The sequence below is a fragment of the Hemitrygon akajei genome, chromosome 3 (genome assembly GCF_048418815.1).
Source record: "Hemitrygon akajei chromosome 3, sHemAka1.3, whole genome shotgun sequence".
In the NCBI taxonomy this organism is placed as follows: domain Eukaryota; kingdom Metazoa; phylum Chordata; class Chondrichthyes; order Myliobatiformes; family Dasyatidae; genus Hemitrygon; species Hemitrygon akajei.
Genome location: NC_133126.1, coordinates 131,082,164 through 131,098,007, shown reverse-complemented (window position 1 = coordinate 131,098,007; position 15,844 = coordinate 131,082,164). Strand labels below are relative to the sequence as shown.

The following is a 15,844-nucleotide window of genomic DNA, read 5'->3' as shown; positions in this document are numbered from 1 at the left end:
GGCAATTCTGCCATTGATTGTCCATGCAAAATCACTCCTACTCTGAAAAGCGAGTGAAGAGTCACTCACTTTGGTGGGTCTGGGTGGGACAGGATATAGATTGTAGATGAAAGGGATTCTGAGCTTAATGTATGTGATAGTTTCATTGTTATTATGTGATGGAAATTCACTCCTGTCCAGAAGGCCTCTTGGTTGTTTTGCTAACCTTGATTTTCTAAATACACAACATCTGCCACTTGTAAGATCAAAAACAGTTGCAAGTAAACTTCCAAATATATTGCTTTGTATAGTTTCTGGTCGTAAAAGGAAGTCAGTCTTTAGTTCTTTAAATACAAATGGAAAGCAATAATCAGCTCAATGTTTAAAAAAACTCTATACAACAGCTTTGAATAGAGCTCTGTATAAAGAAGACACTCTGAGGAAAGTCACTACACCTGCTTTACTATTCAAAGATGCAGGATAAGAATATGGCCTGTTTAATTTGGGTTGGTTCAAACAGACAAGTCTTTTCTCCCAGTCTTGGTGAAGGGTCTCGGCCCAGAATGTTAACTGTACTCTTTTCCATAGACGCTGCCTGGCCTGCTGAGTTCCTCCAGCCTTCTGTGTGTGTTGCTTGGATTTCCAGCACCTGCAGGTATTCTCTTGTTTGAGCTGACTCTTAAGTTGCTTAGTTCAGAAAAGCTTGCAGAACTGATGTGTTTATAGTTCGAAGGATTTTATGTACTTAGAAAAGTTTGCTTTACAGCATTAATCAAGAACTATGTCTCCAAAAGTTGCCAATAGATCACTTGTGTTAAAAGCATATCTGAGGAAATATCACATGTTTGTGAAGTCACCCAAATGGTAGAAAATGTAGGGAACAGTTCAGATTTATTAGAATTGGGGTAAGGAACACCAAGAAGAAATATGGAAAAAACACAGGGTGAATGAAATTCTATTCCTTCAGCTTTGGTTTCTGCGATGGATGACTTGTTCTTCTGAACCATTGTATGTCTTTTTAGTTTATAGGAATTGTTTGTGTGTTTTGGAAATTGTTAATGCTCTATCCCTTGAGTTAAAAAATCCTTTGACATTTGTGTCTTAGCAATGCTTTATACTTAATGCTTTGTGCTTTGTGTTTTAGAAATGGTTTGTGATTTGGAAATGTTTAAGATATAAAATCCTCTTTGAGTTTTAAATGTGTTTTAAGAGTGCTGTATGGATTTAATCATGTATCTCTGAAAATAAATGAACTGTGTTTTAAACTACTTTGTTAGCTGGAAGTACATTCTCCTTGGTAGGGCGATGGGACCCACTGCTGGAATAGTGAACATTGCCAGCTAAGCTCGCTATGGAGAATAAGCAGAGAAGTAAACTAGTCTTTAAGGATTCTGTAGTTATAGTATAATCTCCCTTTAGTGAGAGCTATTTATATGAGATAGGGCTTAAGGTCTTCATCTGAGTTTAGAACTTCACAATCAGCAAGGCCATTACTATCACAATTAAAACAGAGATGAGTTTTCTTATTGAAAAAAGACTCATTTGCAGTGAACTCAAGGTACAAGGCATTACCAATACAGACCTTATCAACAAGAATGTTGAGTACTGTATACCAAAGGGGACAATCTGAGTGTCTCCAAATTGGAAACCATGAATGTACTGGGAGATCCACTCGCTTTATGAAGTCCTGATCTGTAGTATTCTAATCCGGTGCTCCTGGACTTTATTGAAATCAAGCTACAGATACAACCTCTGTAAAGCCATCCAAGATGCTAAGACACAGTACCAGTCCAAAATCAAGTCTCAGTCTGGCTGTCAGCTGTGCCAGACCCAACACACTAAAACATGTTACAAAATAAAGCTGGGCAGCATTGCCAAAAATGGCACATCGTTTCCCAGTGAGCTTAACACATTCTATGCATACTTTGAACAGAAGGAAATGGGTCTGTAACTACCCAGCCTGATAGTCTCCAGTGTATCTGAATCACAGACATAAGATTCTAGAGGGTGAACCCGCAAAAGCGGCAGTCCCAGATATCTCCCCGGCCATGAGTGATGATACGCATCAACTCCAGCTTTCCAGACAGGCTTGAACCACTGCAATTTACCGACCACTGAAACAAGTCTATGGTGGATGCCATCTCCCTGGTCCTACACTCATCTCAGAAGCACCTGGACAGTAAAGACATCTACAATATGTCAGGCTATTGTTTATTGACTGCATTTCCGCCTCCATGCTATTATTTGAAACAAACTCTTCATCAAACTCTAGACCCTGAGAGTTACTGCCTCCTTCTGCAACTGAATACTTGACTTTCTGACCAACAGACATCCATCAGTAGAGATAGGCAGCTAGACCTTGACCACAATTATTCTAAACACTGGAGCTCCACAAGGTTGTATTGTCAGCCCCCTACTCTACTCTCTATGCACTCATGATTGTGTGGCCAGATTCTGATCCAACACCATTTACAAGTTTGCAGTTGATGGGAGAATAGTTTAGCTCATGGTGGAATGGCGGAGCAGGCTCGATGGGCCAAATGGCCTACTTCTGCTCCTTTGTCTTGTGATCTTGTGATGCCACAGTAGTAGCAAATCACAAATAATGATAAGTTGCAGCACAGGGAGCTAAGGAAATTCAGTAAGTCCCCATTGTCTCTCACTAATTTTTATCGCTGCTCTGTCTGGGTGCATTACAGCTTGGTATCTTCTGGTCCCACGTCACTTCTTTCTAAGGATTTGATTTCATTTTTTACCAACAGAGTCACCCCTGCTTATCTGCCTGTCCTTTCAATATAATGTGTATTCTTGGATGTTAAGATTCCAGTTATGATCTTATTTCAACCATGACTATGTGATGCTCACAATGTCATACCTGCAAATATCTAACTGCACTACAAGATCGCCAGCCATATTTTGTAGACTGTGTACATTTAATGTAACTACCTCGGTCCTGCATTCACCACTTTCCTTTTTCATTTTGTCTTAATATTGTCTGAAGTTAAGTTTTTATCCTTTTCTAAGCTTTTATCTTACTCTTTGCATCAGTCCTCACTGTGGAAGACACTAGCAGTATGGTGGATGTTCCAGGTGTCAGGGGGCATGAAATATGTGAAGTTAGCATTACTAGGGAGAAGGTATTTGGGAAAGTGAAAGGTCTGAAGGGTAAGTCACCTCTGAGTTCTGAAAGAAGTGGCTGAAGAGATCGTGCAGGCATCTTTCAAGAATCATTAAATTCTGGAATGGTTCTGGAAGACTACAGAATTGCAAATTTCACTCCACTCTTCAAGAAGGGAGAAATGCAGAAGCAAAGAAACTATAGGCCAATTAGTCTGACTTCAGTTGTTGGGAAGATGTTGGAGTCGATTATTAAGGATGAGGTCCCAGGGTACTTGGAGGCACATGATAAAATAGGCCGCAATCAGCATGGTTTCCTCAAGGGAAAATCTTGCCTGAGAAATCTGTTGGAATTCTTTGAAGAAGTAACAAGCAGATAGACAATGGAGAATTGGTTGATGTTGTGTACTTGATTTTCAGAAGGCCTTTGACAAGATGCCACACATGAGGCTGCTTAACAAGTTACAAGTCCATGATATTACAGGAAAGCTTCCAGCAGGGATAAAGCAGTGGCTGATTGGCAGGAGGCAAAGAGCGGGAATAAAGAGAGCCTACTCCGACTGGGTGTTGGTGACTAGTGGTGTTCCACTGGCGTATGTGTTGGGGCTGATACTTTTTATGTTATATGTCAATGATTTGGATGATGGATTTGATGGCTTTGTTGCAAATTTTGCAGGTTATATGAAGATAGGTGGTGGGGCAGGTAGTTTTGAGGAAGTAAACGTGCTGCAGAAGGGGTTAGATGAATTAGGAGAATGGGCAAAGAAATGGCAGACGAAATATGGTGCTGGGAAGTGTATGGTCATGCACTTTGGTAGAAGAAATGAAAAAGTTGACTGTTTTCTAAATTGAGAGAAAACACAAAAGCAGATGCAAAAGGACTTGGGAGTCCTTGCGGAGGTTAATTTGCAGGTTGAGTCTGTGGTGAGGAAGGCAAATGCAATATTAGCATTCATTTCAATAAGACAATAATATAAAGGCAAGGATGTAATATTGAAACTTTATAAAGCACTGGTGAGACCTCACTTGGAATATGTGAGCAGGTTTGAGCCCCTTATTTTAGAAAGGATATGCTGGAGAGGGTTCAAAGGCAGTTCACGAAACTGATTCCAGGATTGAATGACGAAGGGTCTCGGCCCAAAACGTCGACAGTGCTTCTTCCTGTCGATGCTGCCTGGCCTGCTGCGTTCCACCAGCATTTAGTGTGTGTTGCTTGAATTTCCAGCATCTGCAGATTTCCTCGTGTTTCCAGGATTGAATGGCTTGTCATATGAAGAGCTTTTGATAGCTCTGCACCTGTATTCACTAGAATTCAGAAGAATAAGGGGTGACCTCACTGAGAGCTACTGAATGGTGAAAGGTCTTGATAGAGTGGATGTGGAGAGGATGTTCCTTGTGGTGGGAGAGTCTAAGAGCAGAGGACTCAGCCTCAGAATAGAGGGGCATCCTTTTAGAATGGAGATGAGGAGGAATTTCTTTAACCATAGAGTGGTGAATGTGTGGAATTCTTTGCCACTGGCAGCTGTGGAGGGCAAGTCTTTGTGTATATTTAAGGTAGAGGTTGATAACTTCTTGATTGGTCAGGGTTTGAAGGGATACAGGGTGAAGGCAGAAGACTGGGGCCGAGAGGAAAATTGGATCAGTGATGATGAAATGGTAGAGCAGACTCGATGGGCCAAATGGCTTATTCTACTCCTTTATCTTATGGTCTTAATGTCTTTATTCTGGAGTCTTTGCTAACCTCTCTTGCACTCTCCTTCCCCTTTATTTTATCTGTTTTAACTGTTGAGTTCAACCCCCCACTACCTAGTTTAAAGTCCCACCAACAGCTCCATTTATGGCAGAACCATGGTCCCAGCATGGAACAGCTTTCTCCTTCCCCAATGCTGGTGCCAATGCCCCATGAATACAAACCTACTTCTTCCACACCAATGTCTGAGCCACACATTTAGCTCTAATCTTAGTACATCCTGTACCAATTTCCATGTGGCTCATGTAACAATCCAGCGATAAGTACTGTTTTGGTCCTTCAGTAGGACCAGTAAAGGATTTTGGCCCAGATGTCGACTGTTTGTTCTTCTCTGTAGATGTTACCTAACTTGCTGAGTTACTCAAGCATTTTGTGTGTGTGTGTTGGTCTGGATTTCCAGCATCTGCAGAATTTTGTGTACATCTGAGTAAATTTGCCTGTTTGGGAGCCTGCAACAATATTCAAAAATCTTGAATTATCTGTAAGGTGAAATTCATATGTGTGATTAATTGTATAGCTTGAGAATTTTCATTATTACCACAATCAAAATATGCTCAGAATTGTACAGTCTTAAAAGGAGCAGTATTCTGAAAGAGGAAAATGTGCTTATATTGCACAATTATAGCATAACACATTAACTCTGTTTGCTTGGTTATGTGCATATCACACTCGACATGAACAACTTCCCTAGTATGTAATGGCATCGATTTGAAAACTAAGTGCTTCTCATTTGCCTTCATACTGTTTTTATTGCCTTTGTTATGTAGATCTAATTGCAATTCTTGTATTCCTGGAATACACGTAGTGGTAACCTGTCCAAAAATAACTGTGGTGAGTTGCATTTCCACAGTTGGATAACGTGTTGCTTCAGAAAAGGTGTTAAAGTTTGTGGTTTCATAGCTTTTTTTCCCCCATGCGAGCAGTACACAGATGATGGTTTTCTCTAGTGTGTTACGAATGTGAAGCAACTCTGAGGGGCCGAAGGGTACAACGTCGCCCCCTCCTTTTTGAGAATCGCAAGGTCGCTATTATTTTGGGTCTGGGACCCAGGAAATGAGAGAGAGACATCCAGAATACACAAGGTTTGGAATGTGTCCTGACATCAGCGGAACCGAACAACTGTTAATGGCCATTGTCTCTTGGAGATGGAATTGTGTATTGAGTACTGTACTAGTCATTGAAACCCCTCAGGGGACAACCAGAGTGGTCTGGTTGAGGGATTGCATCATCCCAACCTGATTGACATCTGAGACCCCGTGAGTAAGGATAAAAGAGGGGTCTGGGGAACAACCACTTTAGAAGCACCAGGAGAAACGCTGGAAATCCAGTGACAGCGTTTTATAGCAAAAGCCAGTGGGGGCTCGTGTGTGTCCTCCCTTGTCTGGGTGGCGAGCTCACCATGGAAGAACGGTTTAGCTAAAGGAGAAGTCACAATTGAACAGCCACGGGAACGAGACACCTGGCGGATCGAAATCATAAAGGAAGGTTAGAAAAAAACCCGTAGCGGTAACTTTTCCCATCCTATCTCTCTCTCTCTCTCCAACAATTGCAACACAGCGGTCCCCAACGGCTGCATCCTGCATGAACTGAGTGAACTTTATATTTCCATCGGACAATACATTATCCCCTAGACAACGATAGAGCTTATTTCTTATTGATTATTATTATACCCGCACTTTTAGATTTAGTATTGACGACGTATATTATCTGTATATTTGCATTGATATTATTTTTGTATTTTTACTAATAAATACTGTTAAAAATAGTATCATCAGACTTCAACGGACGTCTCTATCTTTGCTGGTAAGAGACCCAGTTACAGGGTTGGTAACAACGTGGGGCCTTGTCTCGAGATTTGATACCAAATTGGAGGGCCAGTAAATCGGGCTTTTAAGCCCAAACTTGGATCTGGTTGCGCGGGTAACCAGACGGGAAGCCAGCAAAGATGGACGTAGACGAATTTATAAAAAAACCCGACTCTGGAGGCGCTAGAGGCCGCCACAAAGTCGGATTTGATAAATATTGCGAAAGGACTAAATCTCGCAGAGGTGAGGTTGTCGATGAAAAAGCGGGAGGTGCGGTGGGCAATAACTCAGTATTATATTGAGAAGAATGTGTTTTCGGCTGAGGTATTGGAAAATATCCCTGAAAGGGTACCAGCTAGTGGGACGGCTCAGTTAGAGTTGGAGAAATTAAGGTTGGAACATGAAATTAAGTTAAAACAGCTGCAAGTAGCTGAAAAGGAAAAAGAAAGAGCCGACAAGCAAAGGGAGCATGCGCTCCAGCTAAAGGAGTTAGAGGTGAAAAGGGAGCAGGAAAGAGCTGAGAAACAGAGGGAGCATGAAATTAAGTTAAAACAGCTGGAAGCAGCTGAAAAGGAGAAGGAAAGAGTTGAAAAGGAGAGGGAGATGGAGAAACAGAAGAAACATGAGATGGACATGGAGAAGTTAAGGCAAGAGCGAAGAGCTCAAGGGCCAGACCGAGAGGAGCGGTTTAATGTTAGTCGGGAGTTGAGGTTAGTACCTCCGTTTGAGGAGACGGATGTTGATAGTTATTTCTTGCATTTTGAAAAGGTGGCAGTGAGTCAGAAGTGACCCAGAGATCAGTGGGTGGCGTTGTTACAAAGTGTGCTAAAAGGGAAGGCACAACGGGCATATGCGGCGTTGTCCATGGAGGAGGAGGAGTCTGAGAATTATGAGAAAGTAAAGGAGGCCATTCTTCGGGCCTATGAATTGGTACCTGAGGCCTATAGACAAAAGTTCAGAAATTTAAAGAAAGTGTGGAATCAGACATATGCAGAGTTTGCCTATGAGAAGTGTGTGCTCTTAGATCGCTGGTGTGCTGCAGAAAAGGTGGAAGAAGATTTTCGGCGGTTAAGGGAGTTAATTCTGATTGAGGAATTTAAAGGTTGTGTTTTGGATGATATCCGGATGTATTTGAACGAGAAGCCGAATAAGTCCATATCCGAATTTGCTAGGTTTGCAGATGAATATGCCCTAACCCACAAGACAAAGTTTTCCTTGAATAAGAGTTACCAGAAAGACTGTGGGAATGGTAGAGAAGCCTGCCGGCTGAGGTAGAGATTCAGCCGGGAGCTAGTGGTAAGAATAAGGAGGAAGAAAGGCAAGATGGCAGGAGGGGTCCTGGCTTGACCTGTTTTAATTGTGGAAAGGTGGGTCATATTGCATCTAAGTGCCTTGCTCCGAGGAAGGAGGCAGGAAAAGGGAAAGCAGCAATCCCTACAGGATGTATTGTGGTGATCAGTAAATTGATGAGAAAGCCCCAGGTAGACAGAATACGAGAGGGGCCTGAGAAATTTATTTCAGAAGGAACCGTGTCTGTGAAAGAGGGAGACACACCAGTTCCAGTGCGGATCTGAAGAAACACTGAAGCTGAGCTGTCATTGATTCGCAGTACGGTACTAGATTTTGGTCCCGAGACTGGAGAGGTGGCTTTGAGAGGCATAGGAAAAGGGACAGAAGCTGTGCCTTTGCATAGGATCATTATAAATTGTGAGCTGGTATCTGGACCAGTTGAAATAAGGGTGCGATCAGAATTTCCGAGAACTGACGTAGACATCCTTCTGGGTAACGATTTAGCTGGTGGTGAAGTTTGGTCGGCCATGGTGCTGATGAGCCAGCCTGTAAGTGTTGAGGACCCGCCCCTAGATTCCAAGATCTATCCCACATGCGCGACCACTCGCAGCATGTCGAGAAAGGCAGCTGAGAAAGAGGCCAGTATCGATTTGGCTGAGACGTCTTTACCGACCCTGTACCAAGAGGGGTTAGAGGGTGGTAAAACGGAGAATAGGGAGATGAAAGAGAGTAAGGGAGAGGAAGTAGACATGCCCTTAGCCAAGAGGAAATTTATAGAGGCACGGAGTAAAAATGAGAAACAGATAAGGCTGTTAGAAGGTCCAGGGTTGGACATGGTTGATCTGTCTGGCTTGACAGAACTGTTTGAAGAAGTTGAAAATTTTAAAGGTGTTCCCGATAATGAAATGAGGGCAGTCCTGGATGAAAAGGATGCCATTACCTTGAAGAAGTCTGCTGGGTTGGCAGATGAGGTTGTTTCAGCCCACAGGGTTGAGTTTGCTCTGGAAGGGAGTTGCCCAGAGAGTAACTGGGAGGATCAGGGGAACTTAGAATTTGAAAAGGGGATGGGTATTGAAAGCCTGGAAGAGGCAGATGTCCCATTTGAGTGTGTTCAAGATGTGGATGCACGTAGTACTGAACCTAGTAATGGAACTCAGGAAAAGTCTGAGGTATTTGATTCAGTTGAAAAGGAATGCAGTCCTTGTGGGTCAGATGGACTGGGTTCAGTGAAGAAAGGGTTAACCGTGGTACTAGTGGGAAGTGAGAATTCCCAGTTGTTTGTGTTCGAAGGTGTGTTAAAAGTTAGTGAGGAGATAAAAGGTGGTGAGGTGAATCTTATTATTGAAGGAGAAGGGAAAAGTGTAGTTCCTAAATTGAATGAAGAAAATTTAAAGTCGGGATTGGTGTCAGAAGAAGTAACCAGGTTGAAGGGACAATGGCCTGTTAACACGGTGCCTGTGAATCAATTACAGGTTTATTTGGAATGTAAAGGTGCCCCGCGTGCTATTGTTATTCAAGAGTGTGCTGTGAAGAGGCAGAATTTGAAATGCTGTTTGGACAAAGAAGGATCGCTTGTAGATTTTAAACTGAAAACCAATAGAATGAAGGGTCCTGAAGATAAAACTAACAACTTGCTTAAAAATAAAGAATTGTGTGGAAATTCAGCCAATGGGCTACGTTTGGAAAACATTGTTGATAAAATAACTCCTATGAAAGGAGCATGCAAAAGCCTATTCCACACTAGTATATAAGCTAACCACGTGGGAGTTAACTGGAAAAGGGGCGAGGGTTGATGGGACGGCACTTTAAATAACAGGATCCGGTTTTAAGGGATTTCGACAAAGCATGTAAATAATAAAAACAACCCCATGGAAGATTGATTGTTAAGTTTGAAAGTAAAATAAAGATTAGTATTTGCATGAACTTTTGTAATATACATGTAAGCTAAGATCACAACTCTTTAGTTTTGTTTTGCTGAAGAAAAGAAAAAAAAATAGGTGGTTATTAAATTGAAGTCTGATGCTACAAGAATTTATTAAGGTACAAGATGTTAAGATATTAAAGGAAGACAATGTAATCGCTGACTGTTAGATGCTGAATTGAATGTATAACTGTATTACTCTGTAGTGAAAAAAAACCTCTTTTGTATTGTGTTAGATTCTGAAATCCTGTAAGACTCTGTATTAATTAATTTTTACCTGTGGCAAAAATCCTAGAAGGAAGCGGGTGTTACGAATGTGAAGCAACTCTGAGAGGCCGAAGGGTACAATGTCGCCCCCTCCCTTTTGAGAATTGCAAGATCGCTATTATTTCGGGTCTGGGACCAGGAAATGAGAGAGCGACATCCAGAATACACAAGGTTTGGAATGTGTCCTGACATCAGCGGAACAGAACCACTGATAACGGCCATTGTCTCTTGGAGACGGAATTGTGTATTGAGTACTGTACTATTCATTGAAGCCCCTCAGGGGACAACCAGAGTGGTCTGGTTGAGGGATTGCATCATCCCAACCTAATTGACACCTGAGACCCTGTGAATAAGGATAAAAGAGGGGTCTGGGGAACAACCCCTTTAGACGCACCAGGAGAAACGCTAGAAATCTCGTGTCAGCGTTTTATAGCAAAAGCCGGTGGGGGCTCGTGTGTGTCCTCCCTTGCCAGGGTGGCGGGCTCATCATGGAAGAACGGTTTAGCTAAAGGAGAAGTCACAATTGAACAGCCACGGGAACGAGACACCTGACGGATCGAAATCATAAAGGAAGGTTGGAAAAAAACCCGTAGCGGTAACTTTTCCCATCCTATCTCTCTCTCTCTCTCCAACAATTGCAACACAGTGGTCCCCAACGGCTGCAGCCTGCATGAACTGAGTGAACTTTATATTTCCATCGGACAATACATTATCCCCTAGACAACGATAGAGCTTATTTCTTATTGATTATTATTATACCCGCACTTTTAGATTTAGTATTGACGACGTATATTATCTGTATATTTGCATTGATATTATTTTTGTGTATTTTTACTAATAAATACTGTTAAAAATAGCATCATCAGACTTCAACGGACGTCTCTATCTTTGCTGGTAAGTGACCCAGTTACGGGGTTCGTAACAGGTGTCTATATCCACCTCTCTGTTTCAAAATTTAGATTCTTTTTATATTCATTTTTCTAGACCCAGGAATAGCTGACAAGACCAATGGTTACTGTCTATCCTCAACTGCTGAAGATAAAATGGTTGTTGGCCTCATTCTTGAATAGCTGCAGTTCATCTGTTGGAAAGGTACTTCCAGAATATTGTAGGGTGGGTGCTTTAAAAATTTAGACCTCATGATGTATTCTAAAAGCAATTAATTTAACAAATATATTCATGAGAATTATAAAAATCTCAAGTGTTTCCTTTTATTAAATCGACTTAATTTTTGGATTGAATTAGCCATTGTCACGTTATTGTTTAGTCATTTAAACGGTTTAACATATTAATAGAGAGTGATTATAATTAACATGAAATTAAAATTGGTTTTAATTCAGCATCTGACTGCCTTAAGTACCTTATCTTCAGTTTTATGTAATATCTGATAAAAAATTTGGATTCCTTCATTCTGTTTATTCATAAAAACCTTTGAAGACTCCATATAAATATATACTTATAAATACTTGGGGAATTTTAAGATGATGCCTTAAATTAGGTGAGTGTCTGTAATTAATACTTCTGTGGTTTGTTAGACATTCTGACCCCATTTAATGAAAACCTACTTATCTCTCATTGATATTAAAACAAACAAGTTGTATTTCCATCAATATATGGGATGAACAGATATAACATAAATTAAGATTTATGACAATTAAAATTTTTTACCTTTGTTTATCTACATACCAAGAGCAAAATATATATAAAGAAGAAGAAATAGATTGCAATAATTGGAAGTATCATTGGCATTTTAAAACGAATGCACACAACAAATGGAAAGATTAGAGGATGTGGTTTTCAAAATACTGCAAAAAAAAAGCACGTTTCCCACGCAGCTCAAGCTCAATGATAATCTTAAGAGATACAGCCTGGTTCACTGCCTTCCATGAAAAAATATGATTAAAATCAATGCATGTCAGTTTAATATTCTATTTGATATTATGTAGTCTTCATTTGGTTTTCTTTCATCGCTTATAGAAAAGGTGATTTAGTTTACATCTTTCCAGTAAATGGAACTCCATCCAGGTGTTCAGTGCAAATGGACATTCCTTCACCAATTTTGTCAGCAAGCACCAACGATCCAACTTCTCATCAACATCTTCCCCTGCTTCTTGCTCACTCTGCAATAACTATATTGAAAATTTTTGGATATAGGGAAGTATGTATAAGGAAAGGGATCTAATTTTTTAATGAGCATATATATTAAACCAGCAAAATCCCAGATATAATTCTTGGTCCATAATGAAGCTGTTCAATTGCCATATACTGCAGGTGCTGTTGCTGGTTTTGTTGCCTATTGAGATGGAGGACCTAACACCAGCTTCGTTTGTAACCTTAGCCATGATATACAGTATTAACTTCTATTACAGAGAGGTCCATTGTCATCCACAATATGCACTATATCAAAGAAAAGAGACAAAAAATATAAAATCATGTAAAATTCATACAAAAAGATTTGTATGGACTTCTATGCAGAAAATAAAATATTGTTATATTTAATAATTTATTTGCTAGCAATAAATCAATGAAGTCATTTTTATCAGATAATGATTTATGAGTTACAAAATATCATTTACTGAAGTGACGTACTGCCTTATCTGTGTCTTTTTTACCTTCATTTTAGTCAAAGACTACACTTTACAATATTACTGCTCTTCTGCAAAAGGAACTTGAATATAATTAAATACTTAACCAACATTAATAGCTAATACTATGATCCTTATGTACTACTGGAAGGAGCTAACAATTGACTTGATATCTGGCATTTTTGAACAAATAACATAGATGTCTATTAGCTGAATTGCTCAGATACAATGTAGTTTGTGAAGTTTATTTTTTAACTAAAATGATTCACATTCCAATAATCCTGCTACTGCTGTTGGAAAATCCCAGTGGTTCAGCACCTCTCCTGCACTCCCTTTAAATTCACTGGCACCACATTTCCCATACTCCTTTTAAATTCATCCATGGTCCCTTTAAAATAACCAGGATAATTATATAATATATTACATTCCTATGTAACCAATTAAAGATAAATGAATTCAAGGTGCATTGAGGGTATTAATACAGCATCCAATAGTCCAGAGTATCTGCCAGTCGAACACTACCGAAGTCTGAAAGTTGCCAGATAATCATAGTGTTATACATTTCTATTTAATGTTGTTCTTAGATAAGATTATGGCAGCTCAGCTGGTTTGATGTTGACCTTGGATTGTATCTGAGCGGAGTCAGTATGTTTTTCCTGCGACTAGTTGGGGACTTTCCATGTCCCAAAAACATGCATTTGGGTAGACTAATTGTATGTGGATGGATACTATGGAAGTTCTTAGGCAGAGAAGTGTATGTAAAAAGAAGACCGATGGGGAAATTTTGAAAATCAGCATAAACTTGACTGCTGATTATGCTCCTCCCATATGGCAAGAAAATGTGAAATGGAACACTCAAAATAAAATTCATATGAGAATTTAATATTTGCTGTTTTGACATAAAAATTAACAAATATAATGGTAAATATACAAAGTATTCTCAGCTCCTATATTAAGGCATATATTTGACTTGTTAAGATGGGACTGTTATGAATACTGAACTTTGAATTGAAAAAAATTGTTGTAAGTTTAATAGCAAATGAAAATAATGTATATAATGAATAAAATTAATCCTTAATCTTTGATCCTTACAACTTCCGATCACCTCTTGATTCTACTGGCTGAAGGTCTAATGGAGGAAATATTCTACGAGGGGTGATTGATAAGTTCGTGATCTAAGGTAGAAGGAATCAATTTTAGAAAACCTAGCACATTTATTTTTCAACATAGTCCCCACCTACATTTACACACTTAGTCAAGTGGTCGTGGAGCATACGGATCCCTTCTTTGTAGAAGTGGCCCACAGCAGGGGTGATTGATAAGTCCGTGGCCTAAGGTAGAAGGAGATGAGTTATTAACTTCAAACTTTCTGCATTGTCACTCAAAGAGTTGAACTGCACATGTATGTAACGAGAGCAACTTGGACCTCCAGGTGGTCCACAGCAGGGGTGATTGATAAGTTCGTGGCTTAAGGTAGAAGGAGATGACTTATGCAGCTCTCATTACTTGCACATGCAGTTCAACCACTTCTGGAGATCCACGATGTTGACTTCTACAAAGAAGGGATCTGTATGCTCCATGATCACTGGACTAAGTGTGTAAATGTAGGAAAAATAGATGTGCTAGGTTTTCTAAAATTGACTCCTTCTACCTTAGGCCACAAACTTATCAATCACCCCTCGTAGAATATTTCCTCCATTAGACCTTCAGCCAGTAGAATCAAGAGGTGATCGGAAGTTGTAAGGATCAAAGATTAAGGATTAATTTTATTCATTATATACATTATTTTCAGAATTTGCTGTGATGTGTTGGTATGACATGAGAAGAAAAGAACATTCAACAATTATAAAGGATTATATAAAAATAAAGTTTAAAGTATGGATATGAAATAAAATGTACATAAATATATAAATACCAGCATGTATTTATAATATAAGCAGAATTATAAAAAGTGGTTGGAAGTGTTTCCAGTTTACAATGCAGTGCACTGACTGAGGTAATAGATAGAGGGGGTGGAGGCAAACTAGAATGGTTAATCAGATTAACTCTCTGGGGCAAGAAGAAACTTTTAAGATGATGTTAAGTTTTTATTTCAATTGCCTTATGGTGCTTTCTAGAAGGAAGCCATTAGAAAAAGCAGTCAGCAGCATAAGTAGTGTCTGCTATGGTTTTCTATCCCACTTCTTTGTCCTGGATACATACAAGTCCTGCAGTGATGGTAGGTTGTAGCCAATATCTTTTCTGCTGACCTGTTAGTCTATTGTAGTTTTTGTATACTGTGAGAAGATACTGCATCAAACCAGACAGTAATGGCTGATGTGAGAATGCTTTCTATGATGGCAATATAGAATTGCACTGGTATGTTCAGGGGAAGATAGAATTTTACCAACTACCTTGAGAAGTACATCCTCTGCTGAGTCTTTTTTGCTAATGAAGGAGATATGAGGTCCTGTGAAATAATGATGGCCTGGAACCTGAATGTTGATGATGAGTGGATGGGGAGGAGACACATTTCTCTTAAAGCCAATATATATATCCACAGTGTTGAGGGCATTCGGCTCCAAATTGTTGTGACTGCACCAGGACAGAAGCTTGTTTGCTTCCTGGCGGTATTTGATGATTAGTTTGTTATGATACCAGCCCCCTCCTTTGTGAGAATTGCAAGAGCCCTAGTGAAAGGGGGGTCAATGACCCGAGAGAGAGAGAGACAGGCTGAATGGACACAGGAAATGGAAAGACAGCGACGTGCTGGATACCGCATTCCACTGGGACAAAAGCTGGCGACTGTGGCATTGTTCTCAGGAGACACCTGGGAACTGCAGACGTGCCAACTCGCAGGGACATTGTAAAGCCCTCGGGCAAAGTGGGCTGTTTGAGAGAGAGATTGCATCACCTGCAACCTGATTGACACCTGAGATCCCGTGAGGCAGTATAAAGAAGGGTCTGAAAGAGGACGACCCTCAGACGCACCAAGGAGACACCAAGAAGCACGATAACGCTTCCCGTGGGAACGGGAAGCCATTTTGAAGTAAGCCACGTGCGTTAAATTCCGAATGCGGGGTTTGTGGCTAGAACCAACGGAAGATCGCTTTTAACTAACAACGGGGAAGATCGCTCCCCTGATTCCACG

The 15,844-nt window shown here is 40.3% G+C and overlaps 1 long non-coding RNA gene across 2 annotated transcripts in view; it reads left to right on the top strand.

The window, feature by feature from the left end:
• LOC140725393 (uncharacterized) overlaps window positions 1–15,844 on the top strand; it is a 51,568-nt gene that overhangs the window by 17,670 nt on the left and 18,054 nt on the right. For both annotated transcript variants that reach the window (XR_012098336.1, XR_012098337.1), the window contains exons 3-4: window positions 568–634; window positions 11,114–11,221. This is a non-coding gene — a long non-coding RNA (uncharacterized lncRNA). The remainder of the gene's footprint in view (window positions 1–567; window positions 635–11,113; window positions 11,222–15,844) is intronic.